Raw genomic sequence first — 13,377 nt, forward strand, 5'->3', positions numbered from 1 at the left:
TTCTGGCAATATTTGTTCCAACCAGCTCCCATCGACATTCCCAGTAACTCTCTCTTTGCTCTGTTTTCTCAGAGCCACTGAAACCTGTAAGGTCTCAGCCTGCTCCACCAGGAGCAAGCAGTGATTTGGATCTTGTAGTGCATCCTGTGCTGTTACTCATAGCCATGAAGTATGAAGACCCATCAAGTGCATACAAATGGCTGCAAAGTGGAATCAGCCTTAATTCCTGAACTCCCTTCCCTCCCCTTGTTCCAGCAGCATTGACTGTTTCAGGGATGGAGACTCAAATCTCACCATGGAAACGACCGCTGCTCCATCATTTTGGGGGGCACATCTAGTGTGAATGTGCTCTCCAACCGGGGAGCTAAATGTTTCTGGTCCAGAAGCCACCACCAAGACAGCACTAAGAAGCTCTTCATCAGGGACTGCAGTGATAGAATGTCTAAGATAGGACAAGGGGTGATAGGTTCAAACTGAAGCAGGGAAAGTTCAGGTTGGATCTAAGGCAGAAGCTCTTCCCTGTGAGGGTGCTGAGGCGCTGGCACAGGGTGCCCAGAGAAGCTGTGGCTGCCCCATCCCTGGCAGTGCTCAAGGCCAGGTTGGACACAGGGGCTTGGAGCAAGCTGCTCCAGTGGAAGGGGTCCCTGCCTGTGCAGGGGTTGGAGCTGGATGAGCTTTAAGGTCACTTCCAACCCAAACCACTCTGGGATTCTATGATTCTATAAGCCACAATGACACAGGTGAGACAGGTGGCATTGAGATGCTGTGGAAACAATAATGCCAAAACCACCCCACAATGAGGTGAGTCACGGCCAAACTTTCTGATTTTCCTCCCAGAAAATCGTGTTAACCCTGAACTCTTCCCTGCAAAGTGCCTGCAATTTAACAAAACTGTATTTTGGACCCAGAATCACTGCTTGGAAACGTTTATCTGGGCAGCCACACTGCTTGTCACTGCCCACTGTTAGCTCACTCTTACTCCCCTGTTTACCTGAGAGATGAAGAAAAGGAGTTATTCCTCACTGAACGGTACAATTTAACCTTCAACATGATTGCTCTAACCAGGACTCCTTGTTCCAGTGCTACCTGGATCCAGGCTGGAAACAAGCCAGAACAAAAGGCAGACACATCCTCAGCAGCACATCCTGCATCCTGGATCCCACCATGCTGCAGAGCTGGTCCCTTACCCAGCTCATTTATCACTTCAACAAGATTAATCTCATTTTTCCCAAGGTGTGTTCAAAGCTGCTGCGTTCTTGCACCCTTCCTAAGATGGGTTGGCAATTCCTTCCATCTCCGAGCTGCAGTGCGTGCGGGGCTGCTGCCTCTCGTGCTGTTTGCTTGTGCTGCTGTTGCTCTTTAATTCTCTCTGCTCGGAGCATGGAAACGCTTCCTGCTGTTTTCAGGCTGGTTTCCTAAGCCAAGTGAGTCCTGCGGGTTCACCCTGTTTTTGGGGTGTCTCTGTGCCTCTTCAGACCATGTTTAAAGAAATTTGACAGAACTAGAGGATAGCGTAGGGAGATGTAGTGAACATCGTGGGAGGAAAAGGAGAGGGGTTATTCAAGGCATGCTACTGCCCTAGTCCTACATTAGGATGCTGGAGAAACGGATATTTTTAAAGGTAAGAGCTATTCAAGATAAAGGACATCATTCTCTTTCAGTTCTGAAGTCTGTGCATGCCCTCCCTACATGTAAAACAAGGTGAAGAAGGTCATCCCTACCACAGAGCTGGCCTGAAGAGAGATGCATTAAAACCAGGCCAGCGGAGATGCAGGAGTGATAGGCAGGGTTTATTAAATTTCAGAGTTCTGCTAGATATTAATCACTCTGCACCCTAAAAAGGTGTCTGAAGAACTTAATTTGTCGTGGAAATGTCAGATAAGAGAGATGCTGCACTTCCAACTGAGAATAACCAGTGAAAACCGTGGAATGTTACTCTAAAATGACCTTTTACTTTATATTAAAGCAAACAGGTGAAAATCAAAGTCAAATCCCCAGCAGAGAGCACAGTGTGTGCATGTGTGTTTGCACACGTGTTCCTGCCTCTTCCTTCTAACAGGCTGGAGGCATCAGCTGATGTGGCTGTGGCCTATGACCATCCCTGCTCTGAAAGGATGAGGAGTGATGCTTTGGTGTCTCAGAAATCCTGGCTGTCAGCTTAATATATAAAAAAAATGGATTTATATATGGATTATCACGTGGCTTATTTGTATTACTGTATATATGGTTGTTTGCCCACAGGTATTCGTTTTATTACATGTGTGACATTAATATTTATACATGTATATTATTACATGTGCCCTGCCAAGGAGTCTAAATCTCATCTAGTTCCAATCCCCCTGCGATGAGCAGGGACATCATCATCTAAATCAGGTTGCCCAGAACCACATCCAGCCTGGCCTTCAATGTCCCCAGGGATGGTGCATCCACCACCTCTCCGGGCAACCTGTGCCGGTGTTCTACCACCCTCACTGTGAAGATTGTTTCCCTCACATCCAGCCTGAATCCAGGAACACTCTTTTAAGAACAGTTACCTCTACTTAAAGCCCGTGTTGTGACATGCTGGGGCCATGAGAGCTTATCAAAGCTCCCTACCAGTGATTCATTGCACGGATAGAAGGGCAGGAGAATCAGAACCCATCTAGGTACAGAGGCTATGCTTGCCACCCCCTCTTCCACCTGAGTACACCAGATGCATCCTGCTGCAGAATGCAATCCTGTTTGCCGTTCTTTTCATCTTAACAAAAGGCACGAGTACAGCTTTTCATCCAAGTATTGTCATCAGCAAATGAGGTCCTGGTGACGGAAGACGGGGAGATAACAATTTCAGATACCACACTGAATCTCAGCTGGCAGTTTATCTATTTGCATACCCTGATGAGCAGAGCACTGTGCTGTGAGGTGAGGTGCAGGCACAGTACAGGCAGTCCCCAGTGCTCCTGGGCTGCAGGAGAGAGGCTCAGTGCAAACGCAAGGCTCTGTGGAGCAGCTCATCCCTGCTTGTCCTTGCATCAGAGGAGGCTTCATCTCAGCGGTTCAAAGTGGGCTCCTTTGCTTTTTCAGGTAAAAGACAGCATTTACTGAGAAAACGTTACGATGCAAGTAGAAAAAGGAGAGTTTAAACAAAAGGGCTAAGCAAGCTCCCTGCACGTCAGAACAGCACGTTTTAGGTCAAACAGCATGTTTATCCTGCTGCCATGGAGGGTTTTGTGTATTCAGTTGATAACCCTAGGAAGTATACTTCATTTCCTCTGCAATGCATTCGTTTTGACTGGCTGCCGAACCACCAGATCTCCCATTTCCTTAGGGGATGAAGGTGACAGATTAGGGGCAGTTCAGGGCAAAAAGTTAATGGTGGGATTTGGAAATGAGCCTCGGCCAGATCAAAAATCAACAGTTCTGAAATCCGAGCTCCTCACTGGAAGATCCCACCTCCACCAGAGCCTGGCAGCATGCTGCTGCTCCCCAAATGCTGCCAAGCCATGGGCCTGGTGGTACCTGCACCTACCAGTGATGGCCCCAGCTCCCCATGCCAGTGGTGGTGCAAGGGGAAAAAGCACCAGGGAAAAACTCAATTCCTTGTCTAAGTTTTACTACAAGAGATGAAACACTGAAGGAGCAGCGAGGCTGAGGAGCGAGAGCAGTGGGAAGTGGCTCTGATCATGGCAGGCGCTGGAACAGCAGCAGCAATGACTCAGTTCATGACTCAATTTGAGCTTGGGAAGAAAGGAATTGAAGAAGAGCATTCTGGGGTGCAGTTTATGGCATGCAAAAGCAGCTATGATGGGTCAGACCAAAGGTAACTCAGGTTTCTATCTTCTGCAAGAACAGGGTGAGTACTTTGATTTGCTGTTTTCCCAAGCTGGTAGTTGCCTATTGATGCTTTTGTACTTAACAGCCCTTCCATGGATTAAGTTCCCATTCATCTGCCCAACTGCCTTTGAAACCCACGATATTCAGTGGCAAAATTGCAGGGGGCAAAACCAGTTAATTCTCAGTCTCATTACAAAATAGATGTTTTCTGTGTACGAATCAGCACCTCCTCCAGCCCTCAGGCACTCTCCAAACCTCACAAAGGTTAAAAGCTGACGAGTACAAAACAAAACCTCTTCAATTCAGCTCCAATTGTGTGATTATTTTTACTCTTCAAACATCAAGGTCCATTTTGAAACGAAAACAGTGGGTTTTGAAACAGTCAAAATGCTCCATTTTGAAAAAGGCAGAGTTAAAGCTCTCCTATTTTGTAAAAAAAAACCACCACAAAACACCTTTTAGTTCTATTTTCTGTCCAAAATCACTTCCAAAAGTTGATCCAGGAGGTTTTATCCTCCCTGAATCTGTGTAATTCCATGGGTTTGTTACGAGCAGTGAGAGCCTCTCCCTGCTAAGGGGCATGCGTTTAAAGAACCACCTCAAATGTCCCTGCCAAGTGGTTGCTTTTATGTATTTACTTTGCTCATGAAACCTCATCCAGCCTTGCTTTCCTCTCTATCCATCATTCACACCAGACAGCCCATTGCTAGGCATTTGCTCAGCTGTGACCATTTCTCTCGTGAAGAATGGAGGCCTTATTTATTATTTTGCTAACTGCTGTGATTGCTGTTTTCTCGCAGCCTCTCCAGAGTGAACCCTTCCTCTCAAATTTGGTTTGCTTCACTGACCTGCTGCTGCTGCCGGCTCTCCATCATCCCTGCCCAGGACCCTCTCAGCATGGAGAGTGCTCTAACCTGCATTTCTGACTCATGGCTGTATTATTCGGTGAGCAGACTGAGGCAACTCATCGGCTCCCTAGAGCTGAGGTTCCCCTGTAGCCCCATCAGCACTGGGCTCGAGACCACTTCAAGACCCACTTGTGGGTTGGTGTTAATACTGCAGGGTGAGAGGAAGAGAACAGCATCCTCCTTGCTGCCGCTTCTGGTTTTTTTTCCATGAATTTGACTCTGCACAATCTGCTTTTCCCTATTTCCCAGCATCCATTCCGCCCTCCCCAACACCTTTTTTAAGCCCTAATTCTAAAGCCTCGAGCAGTTCCATCACGTTGCAGCACTGGGCAGAGGGAGCACGCAGCAGCACTGCCAGGCCGTTTATCTTCTTGGCAGACCGGCCCCTGGAGATAAGAGACAATAGTGGGACTCAGCTATTCACTATATAAAATCTTGGAGGCAGCAGTGGAAGGGATGCATGGAGGTCTATTGCCCAGCCTATGGGACTGCTGCCAACTCAAGGTCTTAGAAACCTCTGAGGACTTCTAAGCCCCTTTCTCCCATGATTTAAGGCTGTTGTTCCACACTGCCCTCCCCATCACCACCGAGGACAGAAAGGCTCTGACAGACGTAGCCTGCACCATGCCCATATGAAGTGAGATTTCTTTCCGGCTTACAACTTTCTGGAACAGCAATGGATGGCAAAGCCAAATCTGTGATATAAAGGAGATTTTCCCTTCAAATCTCGGGTTCCCTACTCAAATAGCAGGAGCTATTAAATGAATCATGGTAGATATTTCTGTAAAGCAGCAAACCCATTTATTTTCCCCTGACTCCTTTCTCAGACACAATCAATATTACTTGGTACTTTCACTAAAATTCCTTTCCTGTTGCAAACAGGTATCAAAGAAAATGTAAGCCCAAATAGTGCAGATTTTCTGTGCTCAAACAAGTTATGCAAAGCAGGATCTCACCACGAGAAACGTCCAGGAACGAAAAGGAAAGGCAGCATTACCAGTTCCTGCTGCCTTGTGTGCTCAGATGGCATTTGGGAGCGAGAAACAGAGCTGTTAATGACTGGAAAAGAGCAACCCATTCCTGTTGGGTTAGGAAAAATATCCATCACAGCCACAGCGCTGCTCCTGTGGGCAAAATCCAGAGGGAAACCAGGGCTGCTGGGGAAGGAGGAAGTCGTTAATAATTCTTATTCCTTGCAGGTGGTCTCTCCTTTGCTGTCTCTCATTTGTCTCTCTTTAAGGCTCTCTTTTTCTCCTTGTCTTGCATTTTCAGCCTGTGCCTTTGAATGCCTGTGTGTTTGTGAAGCTGTTTCTCTGGCCAGCTCCCCTCGCTTGCTTTAATTAGCTCCTGAGCAGCTCTGAAGGTGTCTCCCAGGGCTCCCTAATCCCCTCAATGCTCTGACTAAAGGGACCCCAGGAGACCCTTACAAGAGAAAAACTGCAGGATAAAAGCAAGTGATTTCAGGCCTCTGCTTTCTTAATTACAAGCCCGTACACCAAAAGTCCACAGAAGTCACTGTCCTACACAGAGACTTTGTGCTCGTGCTCCCAGCTCCTTTTTGCATCCTTTGGAAGACTTGGCATTAATCATAGAATGGGTTGTGTTGGAAAGGACCTTAAAGCTCACCCAGTTCCAACCCCCTGCCACACGCACGGACACCTTCCAGTGGAGCAGCTTGCTCCAAGCCCCATCCAACCTGGCACTGAACACTGCCAGGGATGGGGCATTTATCACTGGGCACCCTGTGCCAGCGCCTCAGCACCCTCACAGTAGAGAACTTCTTCCTTATCTCCAACCTGAACTTCCCCTGTTTCAGTTTGAACCCATCACCCCTTGTCCCATCGCTACAGTCCCTGATGCAGAGCCCCTCTCCAGCATCCTTGTAGCCCCCTTCAGACACTGGAAGCTGCTCTGACCTCTCCACACAGCTTCTCTTCTCCAGGCTGAGACTTTAATGCCTGGAAGAGCTTCGGATTTCAAGGCTATTCCTCACTTGCAAGTTAGGGGAGATTCTTGATGGGGTTCTTGATTCCTCACTCTGACAGTGAGGGTGGACCTCTTATACTGCAGACAGGAGTGGGACTTGCAGGCTGCATCCAGCTATTAAGTATTTAGCACAGGGAGTAGCCAAGGTGCAAGTCAGACGCTGTTTGAGAGCATTTCACTCAGATATTCATATTAAAGCAGGCATTTTCCCTATAGTTCAGCCATTCCCCCTGATGCAAATAATCTTTAAATATCCCTTCAGCCCCACTTCGCCTTATCTGCCGCGAGCCTCCGGTGTGCTCTAAATGACACAACCCCACTGCTCAGGAAAGCTGACATTTTCAAACCTGAGTTTTAAATTGCCAAAGAGGTGGCACGTGTCTCACCAAAATCAGACGAAATCAAGTTAGAATCTCAAATGTGAAAATTACCATTTACATTTATATCAGAAATTAAAGCAAGAGGCTGCAGAGTACACGCTCTGCACGGATGCTAGAGAGAACAGCCACAGCCGTCCTTGCCCCAAACCTCATGCACACATCAGTCCTGTAAAGCCACCACTGAAATGCCGTTCGCTTGGCATCTTAGCGAATTTGCAATATTAAAATTGACACTAACATCACAGGTGTGAAAGGTTTCAAATCCCTACCAACAGAAGGGACTACGTCTCCATGCAAGTACTTTATCTTCCTTTACTCTGTTAAGCAACAAAAGGGATCCATAAAACAAAACCCTGCCAGTAACTCAGCACAAAGCTGCTGTTTCAACTGGAAATTCAGCATCTTTGTGCTGGGGGGAATGCTTTGGTTTCATGTTAGGGCTTTGTTCTCATGTTAAGCTTTGGCCTCCTCTGAAAATCCCTGCACAAGGTTTAGGTAACAGAAGTGCCTGTGTCCTATTTCCAGCAGAGATGCAAACCCTTAAGAACAAACATACGAAGGTATCAAGGTTTTTAACTCCTAAACAGAATGGTGGGTAACACATATAACTATACAGCATAATAACTATAAATCTCTCTTTAGTAATTGCAAAGGGACCGTACAAATCACTAAGACATTTAAATTTCAGATGACTGAAGTGAAATGAATCCCCATACCAAGTGCCTGATATTCCCATTAAAACAGTTTCTTGTTTAGGTGTCTATGTGAGGTCAGATGCCCTCATAACCCTGCATCTGCCAGCCACATCTGGAAAGGAAATTGGGTGTTTAGGATGCGAATTAGCACTTCCAGACTTTCAAATGATCACTAGAGGCTGCTTCTCTGGGCACCCAAATACCTTGGAATACCGCAGTGTATTTTGTTACTTCTAGATAGGGCACTTTAAGAGGCAATTTAAGTCAATCTGTCATACTCAGCACCAGAATGGATGAGTCAATGTCCCAGCTAAGGCAGCTGCAATTGGAGCTGAGAGCAGGTAACTTCTTAAATGGCTCCAAATGTACTGCAAGCACTCATCTGCCTGTGCCCTGCTTTTCCAACAAGCTTAGGACAAATCTACCTGGTGGTTTGAGAAACATCAATAACTGGTGTGCTCGGAATTAGGCATGGAATAATCAATGTGGTTGTGAAAAGCCTTATTTTACCTTCTTTAGACTGAAAAAATCATCCGGATTGCCAAACTTTAATTAATATGGATTAAAGACTGAGTAGTGCTTGTTGGCCAGAGTGCAGGTCTGTGTTACCCTGACAATCTGCATGGTCTGCATCAGGGCTGTGGAATAAGCACAGGCAGAACTTCTTGTACTTCCCATCTCACTCTGAAATCACACAGACGTATCATAAGGCTGTAAGAAAAAGAAGTGATGGAAAGCAGTAGGTGCTCTCTCTGCTTTGCTTAAGGTCATCTTTTGTCTGAACCCAAAACTGCTCCTGGGGATGGCTGAAGGTGATCCTTGCAGCTCATGAAGCACAAGGATCACCTGAGCATCATTAGTTGCCTGCATGGTGAAGAAACCAGGTGCAAAAGAAGTTTCTGTCACTGAGGTATGTTCATTAGCAGTGGATGAACCTCAAGCAGTTCAGAGATGTGGATGGCATAACCAAGTCCTAAGGCAAGGTGCCCATCCTCGGAAATGGAACTTCTGAGATCCATCACATACTCTGGAAAGCTCACAAAACTGGATTTTCTAAGGGACTGGTACTTCCTGCTTCTATCCGGAGTGTGCATGCCACAAGAAGACCTTTTCTCAGCAAGCCCAAGCCAAAAAGAAAGGCAAAGATGTGCAGAAGAATGCGGATTACTCGGGCAGAAAGCTTGGCAAGCTCTTTCTTCCTACTAAAAGCTTCTGGGCTGAGAGTTGGTTTGAACTTGGGGCCAAAAGGTTCACGTTACAATGTGCTTTGTCCCTTCTCAACACGAGATGCTCTGGAAATCTTATAATGACTTGAAAGAAGTCCAAAGCTGTTGACCTGCTTTGATAACCTAACATATCGGCTTTCCATTTGAGAGCGGCTTTTTGATTGAGGTTTCCCCCTTTTTATTATGATTATTTTTATAAAGCTGTCGGATCAGCTGCTCTTCTTTGTGACAACAGAGAATAAAAAACGATGGCAGATCCTGCACTCCCCAGCTAAGTGCGTTTGATCTGTGGTCAACACTTTGATGAATGCTTTGCCATTGCATCCTTCATCCCATGCATTTGCAAGGCCGGTTAGAAGTTGGAAGGCAAAACGAGCACATGCTGCTCCCTGACAGAATTCACTTTCCTGAAAAAAATAAATCATAGTTTGGTGAGTTTTTCTTTTTTTCCCTGTGACCTAAATGGAAAACATATTGTTCTGAAAGTGCTGTTCAAACAGAATTACCCAAACCTTTTATCAACAAAGAGACCGTCATATATCAGACATCTGGTGTGGATGTCAATTATAATAATTAATTAGACATCTCCCCAGATGCCTGACACTACATTCTGTCAGCAGATTCTTTTTGACTTCAATCAAAACTGCTGCTGCATTATGCATGAAACTCATGGAGTAGTTGGGAGTTGAGGAGATCAGCTACAAATCACAGCTAAACACACTAAAGGCCTCCTGGTTCTGATGCTTTTTACCACTTTTGAAGGCTGCCAAGCGAAGGTCACATCCATTGATTTCTTTTCCTTCCTTAACAACGTTTTCCAATGTTTTACATTTTTTCATGCACAAGTTCAAACTGAAAGGATGGCTGGGGAAGAGGAATATCTATTAAAACCAGGTAATCGTGTTGCTGTATCCTTGTGGGTGGGAAAGAGGAAGCTGCTCTTACACAATCAGTGCAACCACAGTAGAGCATCTTTAGCCCTGCTGTGACTCTACTACCAGTGCTTTCCAGAAATCATAGAATCATAGAATAGTCAGGGCTGGAAAGGACCTCAAGATCATCCAGTTCCAACCCCCCTGCCATGGGCAGGGACACCTCACACTAAACCATGCCACCCAAGGCTTCATCCAACCTGGCCTTGAACACCGCCAGGGATGGAGCACTCACAACCCCCTTGGGCAACCCATTCCAGTGCCTCAGCACCCTAACAGGAAAGAATTTCCTCCTTAGATCCAATCTAAACTTCCCCTGTTTAAGTTTGAACCCGTTACCCCTTGTCCTGTCACTGCAGCCCCTGATGAAGAGTCCCTCCCCAGCATCCCTATAGGCCCCCTTCAGGTACTGAAGGCTGCTCTTAGGTCTCCACGCAGCCTTCTCTTCTCCAGGCTGAACAGCCCCAACTTCCTCAGCCTCAAATACCACTGAAGGAGACAGGAGGACACAGAAGACAGCCTTGCCTCATTCTCTTTTCTTGTTTTCCTATCTTTAAATTCAATTGAAAAGAAAGCCATTCCTAGAACACTGAATCCATTCAAAACAAACAAATCACTTTTGGGGTTTAGTTTTTCAAAACACAATTCAATTAGTTCAACCTGATTTAGGGAATCACTCCAGTCAACCTCAATATACATATTTTTTGTTCCAGTTAGGAATATTTGAACAAATACATTACCGACTTTATCAATATTAGCAAGAATAGAAAATACTTTCTGTTTCAGAGTAATAACTGATAACTGTCAAGTACATGGCCCTAGTCCTGCAATTTGATCTTATTCTCTTTGATGGGAATTGGCTCATATTCAATGTGTGCACACAGACAGGAGCCTTAGCTTGGGAAGGCTTTGAAACGGGGAAAGAATGAAATTCTGGTTTAAATCCCTGGGTTTTTCCTGTTTTCACTGGGGCAAACATTTCTGCCTATCTTTTATTTGTTCTATAAAGTATTTAGCACATGTTTGAACAGCAGGAAATGGTAAATGAATATGTAACTACCACACTCTTGCCTCTCTGGAGCTGGCAAGTTTCTTTGATTTGAAGGATTCGCCACTGAAAAAATAGGGTTGCAAACAGTATGTGCATTTTTGGAAGGAAAAATATTTGTTGTAATCTGTGTGTTTCAATATTTCATCACAGTGTCCGGGTTAGTTTCAGTTTCAATACAAACAAAAAAGAAAATACAGTTTGATTGAAGTCGATTTGCACTGAAACAAAACCCAGACTCTTTGAGGTTTCTATTTCCTTTCTCTGATTTCTTTTCCTGTCCCCTTACCAGTAGAGGATGGGACTAAATCCGAAGTGAAGCAGAAAGTAATCTTTTAAAATCAAACGGTTAAGCTGTGAGCGGTATCAAAATGAAAAATGAGAATTACATTATAATTCTATTGTATGTGTCTACGTGTCTGAGAAAAACAATGATTATTTTTTAAGTTCTAATGACAGTAATGGCACACTGTAACCAGGAGCGAGATGTAAGGTCTTATTAAACCCAAAGATGCACGTATGGAGAACTGAAATGTCAGGCTGTTGTCACCAGCAGTAGAAAAACCCTGTTTGAAGAGTGCAGGATGGTGATACCCGCTAATGGGTAATGAAAAGGGACCACAGAATGGGTTGGGTTGAAGGGACCTTAAAGCTCATCCAGTTCCAACCCCCTGCCATGGACGGGTGCACCTTCCAGTAGAGGTGGTGGTCCCAGCAAGCAGATCTCAAGGTATTCACTATGTGCCAGCATCTAAAGTAGGTTTGGGAGGACTTTTGGTCCACCTCCCTCCCCAGATTCGTGCCTGTTCGCCTGCAGAACACACATAGGGTTCTTTGCAGGGGGTGCTGAGAAATTTAATCCACTCTTTAATAACTGCAATTAATTAAGCTTGGGGATTTAAAGTGGCTTAGCTAAACTGCATTAAACCATTGTGTAAACACTCATATTTAGGAGCAGGACAGACCCAAATTTAGCTCACTTGCCCTTGAGCTGGCTGATACACAGAGAACGGAAAGGGGTGAACTCACAAAGCAGTTCTTTTCCCTGTGGTTGTTTTTCATGTGTTTTAGAGTAACTTTCTGCTGCTTACTCCACTGTGAAAGCACAAAACTTGACCTTACTCTGGAGAGTTCCTACGGAGCTAATGTCCTAGAAATTCCTGCCATTTGCTGCAGTTTCACTGCGAAGAGAAAACCTCTGGAACTGGAGTGTACTGCACTGATTTATGCCACTTCAGCTCTGAATAGAAAGGTTGAGCCAGAAGAGTCTGAGAGAGTTTAAAACACTTTAACTGGTGTATTTGGGGTACAATGTAGATTCATTTCCCTGAATGTCTTCCTCTGGAGTTTCTGCTGTGTGGCACAAGGTACTAACTTAGCTGGGCAGTGGGGCTGGCCTAATATTTCTCTTTTCTTCTGACAAATAGAGCCTGTAGTGTAGTGCAGAGCAGAATTCCTTGTGCCAGGATCGAAAGGATCATCTCTATTTGGACAAATGATGAAGAAATCAAAGAAATAAGAAGGGAACAATCAAGAGAAGACCTTTGAAGAATTTCCAGGAGGACACAGATGTCTGCCTTTATCTATACACCATGGATGTATGACTGTGTGTTGATGGATGGAGGCTAAGGAAAGCTTTGCAAGGTTCCATGATTGTGGCTTGCATTTCCTTAACAAAATAGGAGGAACGCGATTCACAGACAGGGAGAACATGGAGACTCCTCCAGCTCCTGCGCATTGTGATTCCCGAGCCATTCCCAAAGCACACTTTAACAAATAGCAATGAAAATGAGGTTTTCATTAGTTTCTGTACAACCTGACCCTCAGAGTGTTTTCAAGTGTTGTCTGGGGCTTTGCTATTGCTGTTTGGTGGCAAAGTGAAGGGTTTTGCTGTGTGTGTGTTGGCAGGGCACTGAAAGATGCTGCTTCCACCCAGATACCTGATCCATTCACCCACCTCACCTGATGAGCACATAGAGACGGTTTATGAGACTAAATCTGCTTCATTTATCTCCCAGAGTTCTTAATTGCTGAGCATTTTTAATCTTGCTTCATGCTCAACTCGAGAGCAAGAGCACCATAGAAATGCCAAATGAATATATAAAATAAAGGAGGAAAACTGCAAGGAAGAACAATTACTTTAGATCCCCTGGAACAGGGAATTAACACTGAACCCAGAAACTGTCAACAACAGCAATCACTGCCCACCACTGCTGATAAGGAAACAGATAGATTTTCTTTGCTTAAAAAAAGATAATTCCTCAGTAACTTGTAGCCCAAAATCTCCCCAGTCAATTACTGACCTTCGCCTCTGACATCCCTCCCTTCAAGGTTTGCATGGCTATTATTTTCAGTACTTAATCTTTTAGAGTGATTTGTGTCTTCTAAT

At 45.1% G+C, this 13,377-nt stretch overlaps 1 long non-coding RNA gene across 2 annotated transcripts in view; it reads right to left on the reverse strand.

Annotated features, from left to right (window-relative positions):
- Positions 1–13,377, reverse strand: part of LOC136023422 (uncharacterized) — a 114,348-nt gene that overhangs the window by 33,446 nt on the left and 67,525 nt on the right. The gene's annotated exons all lie outside the window — the stretch shown is intronic.

Source organism: Lathamus discolor, chromosome 18 (genome assembly GCF_037157495.1).
Source record: "Lathamus discolor isolate bLatDis1 chromosome 18, bLatDis1.hap1, whole genome shotgun sequence".
Taxonomy (NCBI): Eukaryota; Metazoa; Chordata; class Aves; order Psittaciformes; family Psittacidae; genus Lathamus; species Lathamus discolor.